This window comes from Schistocerca serialis, chromosome 7 (genome assembly GCF_023864345.2).
Source record: "Schistocerca serialis cubense isolate TAMUIC-IGC-003099 chromosome 7, iqSchSeri2.2, whole genome shotgun sequence".
Taxonomy (NCBI): Eukaryota; Metazoa; Arthropoda; class Insecta; order Orthoptera; family Acrididae; genus Schistocerca; species Schistocerca serialis.
In genome coordinates, this window is record NC_064644.1 from 147,167,175 (window position 1) to 147,194,642 (window position 27,468).

Below are 27,468 nucleotides of genomic sequence, written 5' to 3' on the forward strand. Positions count from 1 at the left end.
TAACGTGTCACCCGACAAGTAGTGTCCTGTCCACTCAAGTTAATGTGACCACCAGTCAAAATCCTGAACATCCGTCTTTTCCAGTGTAGACCGCCGCGAGACGTGCAGGAAGAAATTCACTGAGGTTCTGGAAGGCAAGGAAATTGATATGGAAAAATGCTGACTCCAGTGACGTGGCCAGCTGCGCAAGGATCCATAGCGCGTGGAGCACGATTGATGCGATATCACAATTTGTCTGTTTGGTTTAAACCCGGAAATATTGGTGGCCACTGGTGAACTGGTGCTCTTACCACGTACGCACACTGCGAGGTGTGTGATACGTTACATTGTCCTACTGGTAGAAGCCATCGTGCGAAGTAGAAAGAAACTGTATGTAAGGGTGGATATAGTCCCCAAGAAACACGCTTACCTTTGTTGGTTGATTGTGCCTTCCAGAATGACGAGAGCACCCAGAGAGTGCCACGAAAACATTTCCCTGACCATAAAGCTCCGGTCTCTAGACTGGACACTTGCAATTACTGTTGAAAGGTGTTTTCTTTCAGACGTTTCATGCAGTGCCCGCCAACAGTCATCTGTCCGATGGAGTATAAAAAGTGATCCATCAGAAAAGACCACCTGTTGCCCTAAGCGTACGTCTAGCTGCGGTACTGAGGTGCAATTTTTAGCCAACGTCACCAATGAACAGCAGGAACCAGTTGTCTGCAGCAGGCGTCCATACGCAGCATCTTTCGCTAAATGGTCGTTGAGGAGATACCGTTGGTAGCCCACTCGTTCAGTTCGACAGTAAGTTCCTCAATAATACCACGTATTTTGGCCCATACATTATTTGCGCCCCTCGGTGCATGACAGTTGCCTCGGCGCCAGCTTTGGACAGCGGAATTTTATCATGCACAGTATGCTGTAACCACCAGGGCAAACTTTCGTTTTGGTCATAGTTATCTGACAGGCGTTTTCCAAGTCGACATATCCTATTAACGTGTCTGGATTTTTCTGTAGTCCTGCCTCCATTATCAACCGCAACTTCAGAATTGCCTCTCTGGTTGCTTCACATTTCCTAAAGCCAATCTGATCGTCATGTAACACACTCTCAATTTTCTTTTCCATTCTGCTGTGTACTATCCTTGTTACTGCGGTCATTGTGCTTTCATTCTCGCACTTCTCAACTCACGCATTCTTCGCAATTGTGTGGATGATATTTTTCCGAAAGTCATATGGCACGTCGCCAGACTAGAGCATTCTACACATCAACGTGAATATTCTTGCAACTTCTCCTTAAGATTTTAGAAATTCCGATGGAATGTTATCTATCCCTTCTGCCTTATTTCACCTTAAGCCCTCCAAACCTCTCTTAAATTCTGATTCTAATACTGGCTCCATTATCTCTTCTAAATCGACTATTGTTTCTTCTTCTATAACTTTAGACAAGTATTCTCCCTCGTAGGGGTGACCAATGTACTCTTTCTAACTATCCGCCCCCTCCTCTGCAATTGACAGTGTGGTATTTCCGTTGCACTCTTAATGTTACCACATTTTCTTTTAATTTCACCGAAGGCTGTTTTGACATTCCTATATGCTGAGTCAGTCCTTGCGACAATCATTTAATTTTTCATTTCTTCACGTTTTCCATGCAGCCGATTCGTCTTAGCTTCCCTGCACTACCAATTTATTTCATTGTCCATGTATGTGCCGGAAAAAGACATGGCGCTTCTGGAGTTACAGCCTATTTGTATTTGAGAGCGGTTGTTTGGAAGCTGTAATTTGGAAGGCAGCTACAATTTTGTGTGAAGGAACGCGTCGTTTGCTAAATACTGATTTTGGCCGAAGGAGATCGGCGGTTAAAGCAACAGCACTATATTTCCGCTGCGCCATGGTTGCATTGACACACGAGTGTTGGATAATTCCACGTGGATCTGAGTAACTTCATTATTGAGTACTTGCCCATCTGTGTGTTGGAGCTCTTTGTCTTGAAAAATTATAAATCAATCTGTCCTTGTGGGGCGCTGCTAGTTCCATTATTCCGTGATTGGTCACTTGTTTTTTTTTAATTGTTCATGTTAAAAGGCTGTCATCGCGTTTGCCCTGATGGAAGGCGATTATTTATACGCGTGTGTGGGACCAGTGGTAACAGACTCACACCATTTTAATGGCGTGTGCAATGTATTGCCACGGTGTGTGTGCAAGGCTGGCGTGTGAAATAAAGTAAGATTACAAGATTACTACTCTGCAAAAACCCTGAGGTAGCAGAGGATACAGATTTGTTCTTCAGTAAAGCAATTACCTTTTGTAATTTGTTCGGTACTCCTATAAAGTAATTGTGCAAATTCTAAGCTATAGCACGATAAACTGGTGTGAGCAAAACATGTTATAAAGAGGTTCCACTGTAATATGTTGTGTATTTCAAGTACTTTTTTAGGTTTGAATTGCTGTCAGTTTGTTATTATAAATTTATTAAATGGTTACTACATGCACTTTGAAATACCTTCGGGCATTTTAAACTTTTTAACGCAAATCGTTATGGAGCTTGATTTGAAACTTTTAATTGTTGTTATAATTGCCTTGGGCTCCAAGACGATGTTTTCTAATAAATGTTAATAATTTTACTAGCGATATCTGAATTCATGGTAGCCTGACACCTTAGCATTCCTTAATAGCTCCTACCAGATTAATTTCAGTGTGTACGGGCAAACACTCGTGCTAAGTGTTTTTGAACATGTTTTCTGAAAACTGTCTTCGGCAGCTAGATCGCACACACAGTGGAAATATCTTAGACCTTTTAGCTGCAAATTGGCCGAACCTTATCGACAACGTCAGTATAGAAACGGGGATTGGTGACCACGGTGTCGTTATTTCAATTATGCTTATGAAAGCTAATAAATCAATTAAAAACGCTGGGAGAGTGTTTCTTCTAGAAAGATCACAAAATCAGTTTTTAGCATCTCACTTGGACATTGACTTGACATCACCTACTTCCAGCAAGGCGTATGTAGAAAAATTGTGGGCATTGTTTAAGCAAATTGTAAATTGTGGTGAGGAGAGTTATGTCCCTAGTAAGTGGATTAAAGATATAGAAGTTGCACCATGGTTAACTAACGAGATTCTAAAAATGCTGAGGAAGCTGACGCTATTGCACCCTCGGTTCAAAAGAGAATGGGCAAATGATGACAAGCAAAGTTTAATACAGATTCGTCCGTCTTTGGAAACATACATGCGAGAAAAATATAATTACTACTGCCGTCATGTGCTGGCAAAAGATCTGACAGACAACTTGAGAAAATGCTGTTCCTATGTAAATTCGCTAAGTATGTCTAAGGCTTCCATCAAGTCACTTGTTGCCAAGTCTGGTGTGGCAGCTGAAGATAGAAAAATGAAAGCCGAAGTTTTAAATTTCATATTCAAGAATACGTTCGCGCAGGAGAATCGTACAAACAAACCGTCGTACGACTATCGAACATACTCCCGTTTGGATGACATAGTAACAAACGTCCCCGGCATAGAGAAACAACTGAATGAGTTGAAAACAAGTAAGTCAGCAGGTCCGAATACAATTTATTTATTTTTCACATCAGGTTCCGTAGGACCAAATCGAGGAGCAAATCTCTAAGGTCATGGACGTGTCAGTACATGAAATTACAACATAAAAGAAATAACAGATAAAATAAAATGTCTATGAACGCAAAAAACAAGTCATAAATTTAAGTAAACGTAATCAACAACAACAGAGGAATCAGCTTAATTCTTCGAGGAACTCCTTGGCGAAATATAAGGAGTGAACCATAAGGAAACTCTTATGTTTTGATTTGAAAGTGCGTGGATTACTACTGATATTTCTCATTCTTGAAAATGAATGCAGCAGGATATTACTCGTCTTTCTGCACAAGAGTCAAGGAAGTACAATCCAAATTCAAACTAGATTGCTTTCTAGTATTAACTCAGTGAAAGCTGCTAATTCTTGGTAATAAGCTGATATTTTTAACAAGAAACGACAGTAACAAATATATAAATATATTGAGAGGTCAATGTCAGAATACCCAGACTATCGAATATGGTCGACAAGAGGTTTGCGAACGTACACCACTTAATGCCCGAAATGCCCGTTTCTGAGCCGAAATTTTGCTTCGAGAATGGGAAGAGTTACCCCAAAATGTAATACCATACTACATGAAAGACTGAAAATAAGCAAAGTAGACTACTTTTCGTGTCGAAAAATGACTTACTACATGTTCTCACTTCGAATACAATAAATTTTATTGAGATCTGGAAGCTTATGTAGACGGAACAGCATGGTCTTAGAAAGCACCGCTCGTGCGAAACTCATGTTGCCCTTTGATCGCATTATGTACCGCGAACTATGGAGGAATGACAACAGACGGATTCCATATTTCTAGATTTCCAGAAAGCGTTGGACACGTTGCCCCATTACAGACTGTTATAGAAGGTCCGAACGAATGGGATAACATCACAGATACCTGACTTGCTCGAAGACTCCTTAAGTTATAGAACCCAGTATTTTGTCAAATGGCTCTGAGCACTATGGGACTCTACTGCTGAGGTCATTAGTCCCCTAGAACTTAGAACTAGTTAAACCTAACTAACCTAATGACATCACAAACATCCATGCCCGAGGCAGGATTCGAACCTGCGACCGTAGCGGTCTTGCGGTTCCAGACTGCAGCGCCTTTAACCGCACGGCCACTTCGGCCGGCCCCAGTATTTTGTCCTCGACGCCGAGTTTTCATCGGAGACAAGGATATCACCAGGAGTGCCTTAGCAAAGCGTGATAGGACCACTATTATTCTGTATATACATGAATGATTTGATGGACAAGGCAGGCAGCAAATTGTGGTTGTTTGCTGATGATGATGTGGTGTTCGGTAAGGTGTCGGAATTGAGTGAGTGTTGGGGGACACCAGATGACCTAAACAAAATTTCTAGTTCGTGTAATGAATGGGAACTAGCTTTAAATACAGAGAAATGTAGGTTAATACGGATGATTAGGAAAAATAAATCCGCAATTTTCGGATACAGTGCTTGACAAGGTAACATCGTCTAAATTTCGGGACATAAGGTTGCAAATCAGTATTAAACGGAATGAGCATCTGAAGATTGTTGCTGGAAAGGCGAATGGTCGACTATTGGATTTATTAGGAGAATTCTAAGAAAGTGTGGCTCATCTGTAAAGGAGACCGCACACAGGACGCTATTCTTGGGTACTACTCGAGTGTTTGGGATCCGAGCCAGGCCTTATGAAAGGCAGACATCGAAGCAATCAAGATGATGACCGCATGGTTTGTTATGGGTAGATTCGAACACACGGCAAATGTTACGGAGATGCTTCGGGAATTCAAATGGGAATCCCTGGAAGGAGGACGACATTCTTTTCGAGCAACACAACTATGAGAATATGTAGAAATGACATCTGAAGCTGACTGCAGAACGATTCTGCTGCTTCCAACATACAATGTGCGTAAAGATCACGAAAATAATACACGCGAAACTGTGGCTCATACGGAGGAATACAGGTAGTCGTTTTTGTCTTTCTCTGTCTGCTAGTGAAACACGAAAGGAAATGACTGATACTGGTACGGTGTACCCTTGGCCACCCGCCGTACGATGGACTGCAGATTATCGATGTGGATGTGGACGTACAACCCTATCCAATGATGTTCGCAACTCATTTTCGAGGAAGTCTACATGAGGGGCCGCTGTAAAACCACACATCACAAAAGCTCCAAACCGCTGATTACTACCATGCCACACTACACATCAGGAGAGAGCCCTTTTTAAAATTGTGCCTCCAAATACACATTTAGATTTCGCTGGAGAACCGATATAAGGAGCGAATCTTATAGACACTTTACGCTGGTCATCGACGCTCATTTCGAAGCGTTACACATCACTGATGACAATTCTACTCCAGTCAATGACATTCCAGGTTAAATATGTGTCTGGAGACGTCCTAGACAGCGGTGCTGTACTGACTGTCGCTCACGAAACGCTCTACAACGTGGTGTGATGGTATGGGTCCCAATTCTTTTCATAGCAAGTTATCACACGCGGCACACTCACAGCTTAGCGGTACGTCAACGATATTTTAAGCCCAGTTTCTTGCCCTCCCTGGGAAGCATCTGGGCTTACATTCAGCCCAGACACAGCTACTGCTTGTCTTCATGCTTGGCAAAATCTACCTCGGCCCAGTGGAGAACGTTTGGAGCATTATGGACAAGGCACTTCAGTCAGCTTGGGATTTTGACGATAGAATGCTCCAATCGGAGAGAATTTATCGTGCCAAATAACGACTTGCACAAGAGTCAGAGGATGACCAAAGTGTTAGTAATTTAGCTTGTGAAGCTCTTTTTCTTGAATAAATCATCCATTTTTTCTTCAGCTGTACTTGTCTTTGTATATACGTCTCCTCTACCGATTTCGGGCCCTTTCGATTATTGCTTCGAGGTGCGTCATTTTACTTCCCTCTTTAAGTGTAGGAGAAGAAGTTTTATGAAAGTTTTTGGCTACGTTCTACGAACTGAATAATGGTCTACTTGATCCATAATCTGTTCATTTGCATGTTCCGAAGAAATACGTCTGCCGAGCACACCAGCATTCCCGTGCAGGTTATTGAAAACTTATGTAAAGGGTTCTGATCTGAAACTCTATGTCTAGGAAATCGTCTAGACTCCACAGCGTTACGTACAAGCTGCAGCGGTGCTTCCATTATAATAATAACACATTGGTATTCTCATAATTTGTAAACACGCCGGGAGTGTTAAACGATACAACAGAATTGGTCACTTTACGACAATCATTGTCCACAGTTGAAAAATTCAATTACATAAACTCAACTAGAAATCCAAAACAATAATTACAATTGGCAAAGAAGTTCATAGCTACTAAAGTGCCAAGAGAATAAATCAAAAAGTATCTCCATATTTTTTTGAGCCATCAGTCTTCTGACTGTGTTGATGAGGCCCGCCACGAATTTCTCTCTGTGCCAACCTCCTCATCTCAGAGAAATACTTGCAACTCACGTCCTCAATTATCTGCTGGATGTGTTCCACTCTCTGTCTGCCTCTACATTTTTTTAAACTCTACAGCTCCCTCTAGTACGATGGAAGTCATTCTCTGATGTCAACAGATGTCCTATCATAATGTCCCTCCTTTTTATCACTGTTTTCCACATATTCCTTTCCTCTCCGATTCTACGCTGAACATCCTCCTTCCTTAACTTACCAATCCACCAAAGTTTCAACATCCATCTGTACCACCACAAGTGTTTCAGTTCTATGTTGTTCCGGTTTTCCCATAATCCATGTTTCACTACCATACAGTGCTGTACTCCAGACGTACGTTCTCAGAAATCTCTTCCACAAATTATGGTCTATGTTTGATACTAGTAGAGTTCTCTTGCCCATGAGTGTCCTTTTTGCCATTGATAGTCTGCTTTTGATGTCCTCCTTGCTACGCTCCTCATTGATTATTTTACTGCCTAGGTAAGAATTCTTTAACTTCATCTTCTTCGTCACCATCATCCTGATGTTAAGTTTCTGGCTAGTCTCATTTCTGTTACTAGTCATTACTTTCTTTTTTCTTCGATTTACTCTCAGTCCATAGCGAACTGTTTCTCTGCAACTAGTAGAAATTGTATACATGTTTTATGCAATGTGTCATTCGATTTCATTACCGTTTCCCATGATACTTAATACTTATCCCGAAACGCCTTGTACATAGAGTCACTTCGTCTTCAGACTCTGCTTAGAATGAAAATTATATCAGTTAAAATATTCTAGTGATTCCTTTCTGATGGTTATAATGCTTCCGTTTACACAGTGTCTCCATCTTCACATTACAATGTCTTTCCTCTACGGACTAAAATGGCGATAAAATATTTGTCTCCCCCTGTGTGGGAATCACAAAATGTACGACAGTAATGATTATGATCTCCGTGACATATGGAAGTTTTCATCGGCCGTGGAGGTGTCCTGAGATGGTCAAAACGGTTAACCGTTTGCTTACCAGAAAATATTTTTAGCGTTGCCTATCAGTCGGGCCTCTCAGGTTTGTGTTGTTTAGACTGACATAAACTGAAGCCATTTTGACGGCTTTTGATGCGAGTGACTTTGAAGCATAAATGATTTAAAATTAATTTTATTTATTTAAAAATTAAATTAAAAAACAATTTATATACTTTTACTGGTGGCTTTTATTCTTACTGCGAATTTGGGCAGGGTTCAAATGGTTCAAATGGCTCTGAACACTACGGGACTTAACATCTTAGGTCATCAGTCCCCTAGAACTCAGAACTATCTAAACCTAACTAACCTAAGGACATCTCGCACATCCATGCCCGAGGCAGGATTCGAACCTGCGACCGTAGCAGTCCCACGGTTCCGGACTGCAGCGCCTACAACCACACGGCCACCGTGGCCATCTTTGGGCAGGGTCTACAGATAATACCAGAATGTTCCGAGCATACAGGTTTGGTTGACTTATAAGTTGTAATTTCACGTTTTCTATTTTTATTCTCTACACAAAGTGGACATCTTCACCTTTTCTTAGTTGGTGGTTTCACTGCACTTCCTGGATCCGGTGCTACTAACAAATTCAAAAATGGTTCAAATGGCTCTGAGCACTATGGGATTTAACCTGTGAGGTCATCAGTCCCTAGACTTAGAACTATTTAAACCTAACTAACCTAAGGACACCACACACATCCATGCTCGAGGCAGGATTCTAACCCGCGACCGTAGCAGCAGCGCGGGTCCGGACTGAAGCGCCTAGAACCGCTCGGCCACAACTGCCAGCAGTAACGAATTCATTGACTTCTTTATCCCCGCTAGTTCCTTTCCCAAACTAAATATGATAGCTTGATGTCTAGTTCTTTTAATTGGTAACCAGTACTATAAAAACGCATTCCTTATACTTACGTCGATCATGCTGAAGAAAACCACCAATGACCAACGCCTTGTTTTTCCTTACACTCTGTACGATCACGTCTTCCATTCACGTGGCATTTTGGCACTGTATGTCATCGTAACTTTAGGCTTCTTTATTTGTGATGATGACATAATTGGTTGGTCTTGAAGATAACTTAAGCCGGCAACAGATTCGTTTTTCTTAGGAAGAGACTAGGGTGTCATCACATCTGGTCAAAAACCAAATAATGTATTGCATACTTCGCGTCCTTTAGATGTAATAATAACGGAAGGTAGTTCACCTTTATGTTTTCGGATGGTACCGACTGGTGTCAGATAACGAGCTAAATCGAGAGATGATAAGATCAACTAGATTTTTCACAACATTCTTTTAAATTCACAGGACTGTCGTCTCTTCCTCCTTCCCGAAATACACTTTCCTCTTCTGGCAGTAGTTTGTCGCACTGTGAAAAATAGCCCTGAACTTTATTCCGCATCTACCAGGTTTTGATGGGATGTATTGTGAAATGGAAAGCGACCTCGCAATGTGACCTACCCTCCATCCAGGGTCGGACGCCTTCCTTGAATGTAAGCATCCATAAGGTTGGTCTCCCATATCTCAAAAATTTCTCTGATTGTTTATAGTTTGTCACTTGACCTATATTCACGTCGGGCTGATGCATTGTCAAAGCGCAAGACCTTCAGAATATCATGGAAGCCGTTGCGATGCATAATTTAATTGAGAAATGGACGGCCATTCTCAACACTCCATAGCTGACTGATTCTTCATTTCTATCAGGACCAGAGCAAGAAGGACCTTTCTCGTTTCATCTGTATCCACCCAGTCCTCGTGAACGATTCGACCTTGCTTGTTGGCCCACATAAACACTTTCTCAATGAGGAGTTCATGAAAGTATCATAAAACAAGATTTTCATTATTACAGTTCCTAATCGAAGAACTTGTAGGTCCCTAGTCATCTTTCAGTACATCCTTTTGGCACCGCCTGTCACAAGTTGTAGGTTGAGGGGCTGTAGCCCATATTTCATTCGCATTACTAGGAAACAATAAATCACACTCGACAAGATATGAACTAAATTGTTCTTCTCCGTCTCGGTAAAGGTGTCTTTTACGATCGTCATCCTCGTGTAGTTCTGAGTTTTCAACGACATCTACCTCGTTATCGTCATCAAGGAAGTTCACATTCACATGACGGATTTTCAGATTCAGGAGACTACTCCGAAATCCCCTTATCTCCTCACCTGAAAGATCTCTTTTTCGTAACATTTTTAGTTTGTAGAACAGACAATCGTTATGAAATAATGCACGAAGGTAAGCGAGCACTTATTACCGGAGGACTGTTCAACACTGAAAGAATAACAGCGTGAGCCAACGACGGCAAATGACGTAGCAGACACTGTGCATACTGGCATCTGTTGTTGCAAAATTACTTCTAACCGCACGGACCTGAAAAGCCCATATGGGAGGAAACGTGCACCACCATATTAACGCAAAGCCATAATTAAATTTTGTAATTTTTTCTAAAATTGTGACCAACTTGACAAATTAGGGAAAGTCATAAAATTTCATTAATATAAGATGTTTAGTTACTAACAGAGAACACGAAACATCATGATCGGGCGTCTGAGGCCAGCTAGTAGGTAAATGGTTAAGGTGACTGTTTGGGAAAACCAGGAAGTCTGCCTTGTGTCTCGAACAGCTGACTTCAATTCACATTCGCAAAGAGCGTACATATTTCGTAATAACAGAAAATGCTTTTTCGGATTTCGCTTTTCCTGTCAATTATGTACTTCATTCCGCAGACCTTTCTTTAAAAAAAGAAGACTTTAGAATTCCAGAGTGCTTATGATAAATCACAATTCATCAGAGGCAAGAGGTTGAGAGCAAGTTACGAAAGAAAAATCGGACATTTGACACTGAATTTGCAAACAGAGAGCTTGAGAAAATCAGTTCGCTCTGTACTTTCATCATAAATAGATAACTGTATTAAAATGCACGCAGTTTGATACTGTGTTCCTGGACTTCCGGAAACAATCTCATACAGGTTTACACTGTCGCTTAGTGAAAAAAACAATGAATCTATGGATTATAGCTCCAGATTTTTGAATGAAGTTTAGATTTCACAGGACAGTTACACCACTACTTTCCAAACAAGCGTCCATAACCTGTGCCCGAAAAAGCAGAAATATGTAGCTGCAGTACTCTGCCGTAGGCAGCAAAAGGCACTACGCTGCCAAGAAAGAATTCTCCTCTCTGGCAGTAGAGTGAGTTTTGTTGCCGCAAGTCTAGTTCCACCGCCTGAGCCCACACAGTTCACTCTGGCGTCCGGCGCTGTGCTGCTACTATGGTCTATTTTAGGGGCGACTGCAGGAAGCCAGTCCGCATGTGAGACCGATGTGCACGCCGAGGCACACAAGGAATCGTTGATAGTGAAGTCACAGATGGAAAATGATTTTACGGCTTTTCCCTCCCCATATATGGTTTACCGATGACACTGTAATTCTGTCAGATACAGCAAAGAGGCTGGAAGAGCAGTTGAACGAAATGAACAGTATCTTGAAAGGAGGATATAAGGGGAACACCTACAAAAGCAAAACGAGGATAATGGAATGTAGTCGAATTAAATCAGGTGATTCTGAGGGAATTAGATTAGGAAATGAGACACTTAAAGTAGTAAAGGACTTTTGCTATTTGGGGAGCAAAAAACTGATGATGCTCGAAGGAGAGAGGATATAAAATGTAGACTGGCAATGGCAAGGAAAGCATTTCTGGAGAAATTTGTTAACGTCGAATACAGACGTAGGCGTCAGGAAGTATTTTCTGAAAGAATTTATGTAGAGTGTAGCCATACATGGAAGTGAAACACGGACAATAAGTAGCTTTGGTAAGAGGAGAATAGAAGCTTTCGAAATGTGGTCCTATAGAATAATTCTGAAGATTAGGTGGGTAGATCACGTAACTAATGAGGAGATACGGAACAGAACTGGACAGAATAGGAATTTGTAGGGAAGCTTGAGTAGAAGAAGGGATCGGTTGGTAAAGCATGTTCTAAGGCATCAAGAATCACTAATTTAGTTTTGGAGGGCAGAGTGGAAGGTAAGAATCGTAGATGGAGACAAAGAGATGAATACACTAAGCAGATTCAGAAGAATGTAGGTTGCAGTAGGTACTTGAGATGAAGATTGCATGGAAGATGAAGACTAGCATGGAAGCTGCATCAAACCAGTCTCTGAAGACCAGAACAAAAACATATTGTCTACCATGCAACTACAACATTGGCTGCTAATGGCAACAGGTTGCGAGACTAGTGGTATCCAGTGGTGACCACAGCATGAGGCTACGAAGAGTAGTTGAACTGCTTATTCGACAAGAGAGCTACAGTGATAGGGTGTTGAAGCAAAACAGAGCAATGACAACGATAATAAATCCTAACACTGCATTATATTTACAACAGCAGGTTCCGAAGTACACATTTCGCCAGGAAAGAATCCAAGGAATTTCGCAGTGCCGGAAATAAGTGGCTGATGAAATGTTGGCTTTCCTGCAGGATGTGGCAGTGGAATGTGTGATGTGGTATACACTCGACTGTACAGCCGACGTACGATTGGAGTACAGTGACGAAGATTTGGAGTACAATGATGAGGATACACGAAAATGTTTCTTCTGATGTTTCACTAGAACGAGCACAGGTATTGTCGCAGCGGCACCCTCCATTGCTACTGAGTGTACTGGAGTCTACTTTGCGGCCACAGGTTACATGTACCTGGAGCGGTAAGGACTTTTCCGACGTCATTAACCGCTGCAGTTCTCCCATTCCTACCTGCAAATTTACTTCGCTGCAGCACGGGAGTCCAAAATGTATTCCCCTTGAGGCTTTCTTCTTTATTGGTGAAGTTATTGTCATGTTTGTATATTCCTGCAGCTCCCCTGAACAAGTCAGTGTGATAGCTCTTCTATACATCAAGAACTTGTATCGGTTGGTCTCACACAGTGGGCGCTTCGTTCTAATTCGCTAGATTGCAAGGGTCTCTTTTATCCTTTTCCAATATGAGTCACTGTTTGATTTTGTTTGTCGGTATATAAGTTGTCCGTGTTCCGTGTTTTCACAATTTACGGCCTATTCTGTATTCTGTTCGTCACAGTGGGAAAATATGGCATAAATATTCTTCTTCCGTGCCAGGTACATACAGTCTGCGGCCGCGAGCTCGACTCCAGTACACCACCAGGAATGGAGGACGAAACGTTGCCGGTGCCAACCAGTCCTGCAAATGAAACGTCAGAAAAATCATCAAACTATCGTCGGCCGAAGAACCAGGACAGAAACCAATATGTAATTTGTCAACAAGTGGTCGCTTATGAAAACATATAGAAATCTCCTTACTGAATTCATGAAATTTGGCATGAAACAAGGATTCACAGTACAAGAAATGGTTCAAATGGCTCTGAGCACTATGTAACTAAACTTCTGAGGTCATCAGTCCCCCACAACTTAGAACTACTTAAACCTAAGTAACCTAAGGACATCACACACATCCATGCCCGAGGCAGTATTCGAACCTGCGACCGTAGCGGTCGCGCGGTTCCAGACTGTAGCGCCTAGAAACGCTCGGCCATCCTGGCCGGCACAGTAGAAGAAAAGGAAGAAGTAGGAAATTTTTAATTTCCAGTTATATCACACAAAAAATATTTTTTATCATATATTGAGAAACGGAGATCTATGGACAATTGTCAATGAGTATACGTTATAGATCAATTAGTTCAATAAATTAGTTGGTGAAAGAACTACAACCCCGCAAGCGTGCGTAAGGGAGACAAGCGCACGCGTAGTTTTAACGATTTTCGATTTGGTTGAAAGGAAACAAAATGTACGTACATTTGTTGAGCCCATACGCAGCGTTTCTCTGGTCGTTTGTCACGCTCCTGTCTAGTAACTGTTGGTTCGTGCGCTATCTGTTACTCGTGTGGGAATTTGTTCCCACCGGCCAGCGGCGCCTCCAAAATTTCATTAAGAGGGGCGTGTGGGGCCGGGTGGGGGCAACGCCGGTGCAGGGCACGCAGATTTCCCGGGGGCGGCCGCCGCTGCCGCCGCCGATCGGCGTCCCGCAAGTAATCTGACTTTATTGGCGAAACAGCGGCGCCTGTCTAGCGAGGCCTCCCACGCATCCAATCGCTGCCCCCGGCCGCCAGCTGCCGCCTCTGCTCGCTTTACGCGTCATTACTGCAGGAAAGTGCCGGCAAGGACGGCAGATGGAGCGAGATCGGTTGTTAGTGAGCATCAAATGCGGCGTAAGATCTTTTGTGGATAAAAAATACTTGTCGTGCCTTTCATAAAAGACTCTACGGAAAATAGCTTAGACGCATGGTAGATCAAATTAATCCATCATTTTGCTTTAAATGTCTGTATTACCTTTTGTTATTGAGAATAGCGGCATGAACCATATTATACTGGACAGCGAAAACGCACATGAATGATAAGTGAAGACATTCCAGAAAACATGGGTCCACAAACGAACTGTTTGCGGGATAATTGCAAATATGACTCCTTTATTATTACCGAGCTTAGTAAATGTAGTGGAAATAAACATGTTTTGGTTAAGTCAGCCTCTACTTTATCTCAAATTTCACGCATGGCCCATGGATCGAGAATGTGATACATGCGTTATGCTTCTATATGGAGATTGTTCTTTCAGACATGTCCGAAAGAGCAGATACTATCTTCATATAGTTAAGGCCTTCTTCTTCTGTGCTGATGCACACGTATTGCCCGAACTCTTAAGGGACTCGGTAAGACTGTCTGCAGCGAGTAATGAGTGTAATGGGCAGGGGCATTACGAATGTAGTGTGTGGACACTAAGCTGGGGATGTGGGTCTCACGGGGAGCGTGCAAAGGATAAGTCCCTGGAGTCGCAGTATCCTGTGGGCCCTCGGTGGCTCAGATGGGTAGCGCGTCAGTCACGTAAGCAGGAAGTCCCGGGTTCGAGTCCGCGTTGGGGCACATTTTCAACCGTCCCCATTGATGTATATCAACGCCTATCGACAGCGTAGGGTCTTGATTTAAGTATCATTTCCTTATGCTTCTTGTGTGAAGATGAGTCATAAGTCTCACTGTGACCCCAGATTGATAGGCGTTGGGCTCCAAGATAAACTCACCACAGCCCTCTCGAATATTCTGTCTTGGTTTATCTCAAGCGGCAACTGTACAATACACTTGTTGATGAAGTTGCAAAAGCAGAACAGCGAATTGTAGAGTCTAGCCAAGATGTAGGGTATAATCCAGTGGTAGACACTGGGTGTTATTTGAGCCCAATGAAATGTGGACTTAATCGAGTAACTTACCTTCCCTACACACTTTTAACAACTAGGACAATGATGCGGAAAGTCAGTGTCAGCTCGTTACCAAAAATTCGCAATTAGGGACTATCTAGCAAATAGCCTTTTCGTGGGCTCATGCTTACTAGATAGTTTGTGGTTCCATTAGTATGTGCTTTTACCCTTGTCAGATGATTAGTTAACATATGACAGGATGAATCGACCAGCCTACTAATGATGCTCAAATAGATGTTCGAAATTCTATCGAAATTCGCATTAAGGAGTGTCCTTTATTTATTGGTGGTGACTTTTTTCAGACATTCCAAACCATCCGATAAAAACAAACAGTAGACGTTACAATCAGTATGCAAATGAGGCATTAAGTAATTAAAATATAAATACATATCCTTGAAAACAGCCACAGCAGATATTCCGGAAGGGAAATACAGATATTTCAACACATAATAAATGATCTATTCTTACTTGCACGGAGAGAGATGACACCAGCAGTTACCACGTAAAGCGCCAGAGGTATACATACTCCATTAATGCGTTTCCTGCTCTGAAGATGAAGGCAGATTATTCTTCAGCGATAGTAAAGAAAGTTTCCTGTGCGAGACTGCTTGGAGGTCTAAGTGCTCCAGTCGAAAAGTATAATCCAAGATTCATGGAAATAAGCACTGGTCGTCTTCCTTTAGGAAGGGGATCACAAGGATGCACACTTAGAACCATACGCCCATTAAATAATCGCAAGAAATGTTGCCATCCAAAGGGTCAGTAGAGCTAAGAGAACTTAGAGCACTCATAGAAATCCAGTATTTTGGGAAAATGAAATACACGTAAGATACCGTTAACCAACCACTGAGCGTTGTAGAGAGACACAGCAGACGCTTATGCTATTGGAATAGCGGTGGCCATCGAAAGAGCTTTCGATTATCTGTGGTGACATTTACTGCAACTGACTTGAAATGTGATACTAATCTGTAAAAGCATTTAAGGGAGTACTATAGGAATAGGCAGGTCAAAATTACTTGCCGAGCTAAGGCTATGTAGAAAATAAAAACAAAAGGTAAACTCATTCATTTGTGTCTTTATTTGTTTTTTGTTCTATTACGTGGTGTGTGAAACGACACCCGTCAGGAAGAGGATCAGCCCCCTTGAAGGGTTCAGCTGTTGTACTCCGAGACATTTTTTTAATGTTTGGGTGGACGGATGTTCGCTTTCTTTCTTGGCTCCATCCTAGCGTTCCTCTCAAAGGAGTACCCTCTTAATCCTTTTAGTGGCCGCACTCATAAGATACTCTTAACTTTGTTTTAAGTAATTCCTCTGCGTCTGCATAGCTGATTTATTCTGTAATTTTCATGGACGTTTCTTGCGAACATTTCCTACTTTACTGCATCGCCCTTGACCTACTTTTTCTAAAACCAAACTGCTGACGTATGATTCCATACAACAGTCTTTCGTTTTGCAGTCTCTTACACTGAAAAATAAAAGAAGAAAATTCAAACTAGCACAGGCAAAGAAGGAATTCCAGGTTGAGACAAGTCCACTGTATCCTGACACAGGCTTTCATTTCAGAAAGAAATTTCTAAGTATATTTGTTTGGAGCATAGAACGGTATGGCAGTGAATCGTGGACAGTGGGAAAACTGGAACAGAAGAGAATCTATGGGCTTGAGATGCGGCGTTACAGAAGGATGCTGAGGATTAGGTGGACTGAGGAGATGTGATGAGGTTCACCACAAAATCGGCGAGAAAAAGGGCATGTGGAAATCCCACACCGGATGAAGGCACAGGGTGGTAGGACATCGGGGTATAATCTGCGTGATGCAGGAGGAATCTGTATAGCGTAAGATCTGAAGGAAAGACAGAGACTGGAATACATCAAACACATAAGTGATGTAGCATGCAACTGGTACTATTAGAAGGAGATCATAGCGCAGGAGAGAAGATCGTAGAGGACTGGATCACTCCAGTCAGCATACTGATGCGAGAAAAAAAAGAGAAAGAAACGTGTGAAGTACTTTTTAACAGGTAGATAGATTGTCCTCAACCTTTTTTAAGATAATCAATTTGCCTTTTTACATTTTGTTGGCACTCTGCCATTTACGGGACATGCATTGGACAAATGACCGAGTTTGCTCATCAGGCGTCCACTTCACGCAGGAGGCTACCACACGGGTAGCAGGGGCTATGTGGCGTGGTCTGGGAGGTTTCTTTAGGTTAGAGGGTCTCGGAGAAATACATCATGGACTTCAGTCTCTTAAGGGTGCCGGTCGAATATAGGAAGAACGTAGATACAGCAACAATCGGTACAACAGTTGTAAAATACCGTAACTGTGTTGTGGAAGTAGCTCCAAGCGCTAATAGAAAGTTTTGATGCTGAAATCCTTATAGGCACTAAAAGCTATGTTGAGCAGAAGATGCACTATGTGATCAAAAGTGTCCGGACACATCCAAAAACAGACGTTTTTCATATTAGATGCATTGTGCTGCTACCTACTGGCAAGTACCCAGTATCAGCGACCTCAGTAGTCATTAGACGTCGTGACAGAACAGAATGGGTTCTTCGTTGAACTCACGGACTTCGAATGTGGTCAGGTGTCACTGGCTACATACGCCTGTACGCGAGATTTTCACACTCCCAAACATCCCTAGGTCCACTGTTTCCGATCTGAAAGTGAAGTGGTAATGTGAAGGGACACCAACAGCACAAAAGCGTACAGGCCGACCTCGTCTGTTGACAGAGAGAGACCGCCGACAGTTGAAGAGGGTCGTAATGTGTAATAGGCAGACATCCATCCAGACCATCACAAAGGAATTCCAAACAGTATCAGGATCCACTGCAAGTACTATGACAGTTAGGCAGGAAGTGAGAAAACTTGGATTTCATGGTCGAGCGGCTGCTCTTAAGCCGCACATCACGCCGGTAAATGAAAAACGACGCCTCGCTTGGTGTAAGGAGCTTGAACATTGGACGACTGAACTGTGGAAAAATATCGTGTGGAGTGACGAATCACGGTACACAATGCGGCGATCCAATGGCGGGGTGTGGGTATGGCGATGCCCAGTGAACGTTACCTGCCAGCGCGTGTAGTGCCAACAGTAAAATTCGGAGGGGATGGTGCTGTGGTATGGTCGTGTTTTTCATGGAGGGGGCTCGCCCCCTTGTTCTTGTGTGTGACACTATCAGAGCACAGGCCTACATTGATGTTCTAAGCACCTTCTTACTACCCACTGTTGAAGAGCAATTCGGCGATGGTGTTAGCATCTATCAACCCGATCGAGCACCTGTTCATGATTCGCTTCCTGTGGCGAAGTGGTTACACGACAATAACATTCCCGTAGTAGACTTGCCTGCGTAGAATCCTGACCTGAAACCTATAGAACACCTTTGGGATGTTATGGAACGCCGACTTCGGTTCCAGGCGTCACCGATCGACATCGATACCTCTCCGCATTGCAGCACTCCGTGAAGAATGGATTGCCATTCCAGCACCTGATTGAACGTATGCCCGCGAGAGTGGAAGCTATCGTCAAGGCTAATGGTGTCTGAATTCCAGCATTACCAATGGAGAGCGCCACGAACTTGCAAGTCATTTTCAGGTAGGTGTCGGATACTTTTGATCACACAGTGTAAGTACAGCCGAAATATTTTCGATGAACCTAGCGGTGTTCCGAAAGGATAGGCTAAACACAGTCGGCGATGGCGTGTTTGTTGCTGTTAGAAGTAGATTATCTTGTTACGAAATTGAAGCAGTTAGTTCCTGTGAATTAGTATGGCCAGTTGTCATTGTTGACAACTTGAATAAATTAATAATAGCATCCTTTTACCAACCTTTCCACTCAAATGATACAGTCGCTGAAAGGTTCAAAGAAATCTTGAGTTTTCTTTCAAACACACGTTCAACTCATACTATTGCAGTTGGTGGTGACTTTTATTAACCATCGATATGTTGGCGAAAATACATACTTAAACTCTGAGGTACGCATAAAACATCATCTGAAATTGAGATAAGGGCATTCTCTCAAAACTAGTTCGAGCAGATAGTTCACGAACCAACGCGAGTAGTAAGAGATTGTGAAAGCACACGTGACCTCTTAGCAACAAATAATGTTGACCTGAAACTTCTGGCAGATTAAAACTGTATGCCGGACCGACATTCGAACTCGGGACCTTTGCCTTTCGCGGGCAAGTGTTCTACCATCTGAGCTACCCAAGCACGACTCTCGCCCCGTCCTCGCAGCTTTGCTTCTGGCAGCATCTCGTCTCCTACCTTCCAAACTTTACAGAAGCTCTCCTGCAAAAGTTCCGAGTTTGAGTCTCGGTCCGGCACACAGGTTTAATCTGCCGGGAAGTTTCATATCAGCTGCAGAGCGAAAATCTTATTCTGGAATCTTGACCTAATAACGAGCATCAAAACGGATAAATGAATTTGTGATCACAGGGTTGTGGTAACGAGACTGAATATTGTAACCCCCAAATCCACCAAAACTAAACGAAAAATACACCTTTACAAAAAGCGAGCAAGAAAACTTCCATTCAAAAATCAGATAAATATTCACTTGGCACCTTCATGAGAGACAGTGTCCTGTGCTTCCAAATCAACACTGTAAGTGTAGACCGGATGTGGTTTGTATTCAAAGAAATAGTGTCGACAGTAATTCAGAAATTTACACCAAATAAAATAACAAACGACGGAGCTGATCTTCTTTGATACACAAAACAGGTCAGAATACTGTAGCAGAAACGCCGAAAAAAGCATGCCAAATTTAAATGAACACAAAGTCTCCAGATTAGCTCAAAATTCAGTATGAGCATCAATGCGAGATGCTTTAAAATAGTCTCCAAAACGAATCTTTGTCTCGAAACCTGACAGAAAATACAAAGAGATTCTGGTCATATGTAAACTATGCTACGGGCAAGACCCTCTCAGTGCCCTCTCTGCGCGACAGCAGTGGAAATACTATCGACGACAGTGCTGCAAAAGCAGAGTTACTAAACATAGCTTTTCGATATTCCTTCACCAAAGAAAACAAAGTAAATATTCCACAATTTGAACCAAAAACCGCTCCCAGAATGCTGCTTGGAATTAGATATCCTTGGAGTAATGAACCAACTTAAACCACTTAATAAAAGCAAGTATTCTGGTGAAGACTGTGTACCAATTACGATCTAACATTACGAATTACCTCGAAGATAATGGTTTATTGACACACGGTCCACACGAATTAGAAAAGATCGTTTAGTCAATCACAACAAGCTCTTTACATACATGAGGCGTTGAGTGCTACCGACAAGGAATATCAAATTGATACCGTATTTCTAGATTTCCAATAGAATTGACATGTACCACTGAGCCGGTTGGTAGTGAAATTACATGCTTATGGAATATCGTCTCAGTTATGTGACTGAATTCATGATTACCCTTCAGAGATGTCACAGTTCATAGCAATTGAAGCACAGTCAATTACTGTGGTTCGATGAACCTTCTGCCAGGTACTGAAAATTGATTTGCTGAATATCCATGTAGATGTATATGTAGTAAAACAGAAGTGATTTCTGACGTTCCCCAAGGTAATTTTAGAGGTTCTCTGCTGTTACTTACCGGTATAAACGAGCAGCCTTCTTAGGTTGTCTGCAGATGATGCTGTCGTTTAACGTCTAGTAAACTCGTGAGATCAAGGCCGCTACGGTCGCAGGTTCGAATCCTGCCTCGGGCATGGCTGTTTGTGATGTCCTTAGGTTAGTTAGGTTTAACTAGTTCTAGATTCTAGGGGACTAATGACCTCAGCAGTTGAGTCCCATAGTGCTCAGAGCCATTTGAACTCGTGAGAAGATCAAAATAAATTGCAAAATAATTTAGAAAACGAACACTGAGTGGTGCTAAAACTGGCAATTGACCCTAAATATCGAAAAGTGTGAGGCCATTCACATGAGTGCTAAAGGCCGTAAATGCAACTAAATGCATAGGAATTACAATTACAAATCATTTAAATGGGAAAGAACGCATAGAAAATATTGTGGAGAAGGCAAGCGAAACCCTGGGTTTTATTGAGAGAACACTTACAAATTACAACAGAGTACTGCTCAGAGGACTGGGATCCTTCCTTACCAAGTAGGATTGACAGAGTACATCGAGAAAATTAAAATTATCAAGACAATGGCGTTTTTCGTTGCGGCGGAAACTTTTCACGAAATTTCAGTCACCAACTTCGTTCTCCGAATATGACAGTATTTTGTTGGCGTGGACCCACATACGAAGAAACGGTCACCGTAATAATAGAAGGAAATCAGAAGTCGCACGCAAAGATAGGTGTTCGCTTTTTCCGCGTGCTCTACGAGACTGGAATAATATAGCATTATTATGAAGGTGGTTTAAGGAACCCTCTGCCAGGCACTTAAGTGTGACTTGCAGAGTATCCATGTGGATCCATGTAGATGCAGATGAAGAGTCTGCAGAACTTCCGAGGGCATGTCGTCCACCAGATGCGAATTTTTTTTTTTTTTTAATTCCGGAACTTATTTTAAGACATCCACCTCCGCAAAACGACATTTGCGTAGTGGGGGAGTACTGTGTGTCTCTGAACGTTATTCAAACTTAGACCATTACGTTTTTCCCTGCTGCAGTCTTTCCCTGAAATTACAAAAACTACTGCTGAAAATTTCACAAATTTAAAAACCTGTTTCAATGTACAACATGGTTATGTATGTAGAGACAAAAGAAACAGATCAAAAAAAATTTGCATCACCATGGTTCGAAGAGTTCCGGTGCCTGTACAGAAAATTAGAATAGAGATCAACATAAACATCATTTAAGCCCGTTTTATTGATCATGAAAACTACACATTGGTTGTGGTACCACCACACAGCGAGACCTTCAGAGGTGGTGGTCTAGATTGCTGTAAACACCGGTACCTCTAATGCGCAGTAGTACGTCTTCTTGCATTGATGCATGCCTGTATTCGTCGTGTCATACAATCCACAAGTTCTTCAAGTCACTGCTGGTCCAGAATGTCCTCAGCGGCGATTCGGCATACAACTAACATAGTGGTTGGTGGGTCTCTTCGTCCACAAATAGCCCTTTTCAATCCATCCCAGGTATGTTCCATAGGGATCATGTCTGGAGAACATGCTGGTCACTCTAGTCGAGCAATATCGTCATCCTGGAGAAGCCATTCACAAGATGTGCACGATGAGGGCGCGAATTGTCGTCCATGAAGACAAATGTCTCGCCAATATGCTGTCGATATGGTTGCACTATCGGCCGGAGTATGGCATTCACGTATCGTACGGCCGTTCCGGCGCCTTCCATGACCACCAGCGGCATACGTCGGCCCCACATAATGTCACCCCATAACAGTAGGGAAACTCCACCTTGCTGCACACGCTGGACAGTGTGTCTACGGCGTTCAGCCTGAACGAGATGCCTCCAGACACGTCTCCGATGATTGTCTGGTTGAAGGCATATGCGACACTCATCGGTAAAGGAAATGTGATGTCAATCCTCAGCGGTCCATTCGACGTGTTGTTGGGGCCCCTCCATGCTGTCGTGGATGCAGAGATGGACCTCGCCATGGACATCTGGAGTGAAGTTGCGCATCATGAAGCCTATTGCGCGCAGTTTGAGTCATAACACGACGTCCTGTGGCTGCAGGAAAAGAATTATTCAACGTGGTGGCATTGCTGACAGGGATCGTCCGAGCCACAATCCGAAGGTAGTGGTCATGCACTGTAGTAGTAGTCCTTACGCGGCCTGTCATCGAGACTTCCTGTCGCTCTGTATCTCCTCCATGTCCGAACAACATTGCTTTGGTTCACTCCGACGAGACGGCTGGAAACTTCCCTTGTTATGAGCCCTTCCTGGCACAAAGCAAAAAAAAAAAAATGCGGACGTGATCGAAACCTTCGTATTGACCGTCTAGCCACGCTTGAACTACAGACATTACGAGCCGTGTACCTACTTCCTGGTGGAATGACTGGATCTGATCGGCTGTCGGAGCCCCTCCGTCTCATAGGCGCTGCTCATTAATGGTTGTTTTCATCTTTGGGCGGGTTTCGTGGCATCTCTGAACAGTCAAAGGGACTGTGGCTGTGATACAATATTCATAGTCAACAGAAGTTCTGGGAGCCGGGGTCATGAGAACTTTTTTTGATGTGTGTACATTATGATGAAATTTTACACGATTACTATCGAGAAAATATTGTCAGTACTATATTTAGCACTGAAAGACCTGAGTCGAAACAAGGCCCCGGGAGCAGACAACATTCCATTAGAACTACTGATGGCCTTGGGAGAGCCAGTCATGACAAAACTCTACCATCTGGTGAGCAAGATGTATGAGACAGGCGAAATACCCACATACTTCAAGAAGAATATAATAATTCCAATCCCAAAGAAAGGAGGTGTTGACAGATGTGAAAATTACCGAACTATCGGTTTAATAAGTCACAGCTGCAAAATACTAACGCGAATTCTTTACAGACGAATGGAAAAACTGGTAGAAGCGGACCTCGGGGAAGATCAGTTTGGATTCCGTAGAAATGTTGGAACACGTGAGGCAATACTAACCTTACGACTTACCTTAGAAGAAAGATTAAGAAAAGGCAAACCTACGTTTCTAGCAATTGTAGACTTAGAGAAAGCTTTTGACAACGTTAACTGGAATACTCTCTTTCAAATTCTGAAGGTGGCAGGGGTAAAATACAGGGAGCGAAAGGCTATTTACAATTTGTACAGAAACCAGATGGCAGTTATAAGAGTAGAGGGGCATGAAAGGGTAGCAGTGGTTGGGAAAGGAGTGAGACAGGGTTGTAGCCTCTCCCCGATGTTATTCAATCTGTATATTGAGCAAGCAGTAAAGGAAACAAAAGAAAAATTCGGAGTTGGTATTAAAATCAATGGAGAAAAAATAAAAACTTTGAGGTTCGCCGATGACATTGTAATTTTGTTAGAGACAGCAAAGGACTTGGAAGAGCAGTTGAACGGAATGGACAGTGTCTTGAAAGGAGGATATAAGATGAACATCAACAAAATCAAAACGAGGATAATGGAATGTAGTCAAATTAAATCGGGTGATGCTGAGGGGATTAGATTAGGAAATGAGACACTTAAAGTAGTAAAGGAGTTTTGCTAATTAGGGAGTAAATTAACTGATGATGGTCGAAGTAGAGAGGATATAAAATGTAGATTGGCAATGGCGAGGAAATCGTTTCTGAAGAAGAGAAATTTGTTAACATCGAGTATAGATTTAAGTGTCAGGAAGTCGTTTCTGAAAGTATTAGTATGGAGTGTAGCCATGTATGGAAGTGAAACATGGACGATAACCAGTTTGGACAAGAAGAGAATAGAAGCTTTCGAAATGTGGTGCTACAGAAGAATGCTGAAGATAAGGTGGGTAGATCACGTAACTAATGAGGAGGTATTGAATAGGATTGGGGAGAAGTTTGTGGCACAACTTGACTAGAAGAAGGGATCGGTTGGTAGGGCATGTTTTGAGGCATCAAGGGATCACAAATTTAGCACTAGAGGGCAGTGTGTGGGGTAAAAATCGTAGAGGGAGACCAAGAGATCAACACACTAATCAGATTCAGAAGGATGTAGGTTGCAGTAGGTACTGGGAGATGAAGAAGCTTGCACAGGATAAAGTAGCATGGAGAGCTGCATCAAACCAGTCTCAGGACTGAAGACCACAACAACAACGACCACAACAACAACTATATTTAGTCGTCTGTCCTTTTAAGTGTACCAAGAATCAGCCACTGAAACGAAATTAAGCAGGAGTACAAGTTAAATGTGTATTGAAGTTGAAGCTATAGGAGACTAACAAAAATTTACATTTTGGACACTAGTAAAATTTTATAAGACCTTAACGTAACTCACTTAATTAGCTAATATATGGAGCGTCACGGTAAAATGCCTCTTTTGTCTTAGCGTACAGAATGGATCACGACCGAGGAATTATGGGTTTAACATTCACAGGTTTTACGACAGCTTTAAAAATATATAACCATAAAATTCTGTGACTGCAATAATAATTATATATTCCAAATAGCCTTCTTATTTTATACAGCAGTTCATGTGTATCACTAGAATTTTCTATTGATGCAGGCACAAAGTATAACCTAATGTCGAGCAATAACAAAAACTATAGATAATGGTGCAATTTGTTCTGGTATCGAGCTTCTCTTTTCTTCATGTGATTCTAAAATCAGTGACCTTACTGAAGAACTGACCAAAAACACGATATGTTCCTAGGCACACTATCGTCTAGATGAAACACTCTCTCTTGTACAGCGTGATTATAATTAAAGTAAAACTTTGAAACCGCTGTAGCAATAACACCACCGGTCATAATGACGTCAAATTGCAACGGAACATGATCGGAGAAGTGGGTAAAGGTATGGCAGAAGAAAGATAGTAACAAAATATAGCAATAGATGGAGCTTTAGGCATCATAACTTAATGGTACTCGATTAAAAATGACAAATGAATCATGCAACAATCCCTAAGGTGTACGTTTGACGTTAAACAAACTGTATTACTAAGTGTGCATGGGTGTTCAGGTAAGCCCATCCACCATGCAAGGTCATATCACATGGGATGGGGACAGTCAGTTTCTAATTCTCCTAAGACTAAAAGGTGCATAAAAAGCATCAATCTCATCGGCTTTTGTTGCCCTAAGGCGAAAAACCGCATAAAAAGCATCAATCAAAATCAAATCGGATAATTAATGTCTGTGTGACTGGCGCAAAACATGTTCAATATGCTGGCCACCGTTTTCTGCATCACGTTGATATCGAGAAACAGCATGTAACACAACTGATAAAAGTGTTTCGGCGGTCACGTTCAGAATACGTTGCGCAATGCGTGCCTTCAATGGAGCTAAGTTTGCAATCAGAACACTGAGCACAACGTCTTTCAGATATCCCCACAGCCAGAAATCACACGGATTAGGATGAGGTGATCAGGACAACCAGGTGGCTGATAATTCTACATTTTCTCAAATGAGTCTACAGCAGCTGCTTAACTGGATTTGCAATGTCCTGAGGTTATCCATCTTGCATAAAAAGACACTCGCAGCGCTTACCAGTGAAGGTTCAGGTAACAGGAGCAGAAGCACCAGTCTCTTCAAAAAAATATGGTCCTATGATGAATGATGCCGTAAAGCCGCACCACACGGTGAGCTTTTCAGAATCAGGTGGTACTGGTTCATTTGCGTGTGGATTTTCCGTTGTCCATATTCGACAGTTCTGTGAATTGACATATCCTGTCAGATAGAAGTGGCCTTCGTCTGTACACAAAATCTTCCACTGCCAATCGTTGTCCTCTTCCATGCGAGCAAGAAATTCTAAAGCAAGAGTCTCTGTTGCTGGCAGGTCCACAGAAATCAGCTTACGCACTTGGGTAACTTTGAATGGATGGCAAAGAAGGATGTATAGTATGCTTTTACGCACCGTGCTCACGCGTATGTCCAATGTTCGGGCAATTCTCCATGCACCACACGTTTGCACACCACCACTCGTCTCCTCCTGCACTGCTGTGGCCACTGCTTCCACTGACGTCGAATCAATTCATTTCCTCCCTCTACCAGGTAGCACATCAGAAGAACCCGGCTTTTGAATTTCCGAACCATTTTTTCAACATCCATGGCAGTCCTCAGACCAACGCCATTTTTCAAACCCTTCAGTGTCCGAAACTTCTGCAGAATGAGGTATACACAGTCATCATTCTTGTGATACAGCTTTGGCAGCAGAGCACGATCCTGCATTGAGACAGTCATGGGGATCATCGCACACTCGAATGGAGCAAAAGCCGTGTACCCGACGTGTTTATACCAACTTCAGTGGGTCGTGTGAATGATAGGTGCTTTCATTTACCTATTCTGACAAATACAGCGCCATTTATTGATCAATTTTCAAACAATTGTTTTTCTTCTGCCATATGTTTTCCCCCTTCTCCGACAATATTCCGTTGCAATTTGACGTCATTCTGATCAATGGGATATTTCTACAGCATTTTGAAAGTTTTACTTTAATGATAATCACACTGCATTTCTCTGCTTTTTTGTTACATTTACTATTTCCTGTACGTACGTTGTCAGCCTCTTCCGTATCATCTGGGAGCTGAGTATGGAATTTCAACTGACAATTGTTCTTACATCTTCATTGTTTAAAGCTTACAGTGAAACAGGTGAGTCTAATTTTTCACATACAATTTCGTACGGCTTG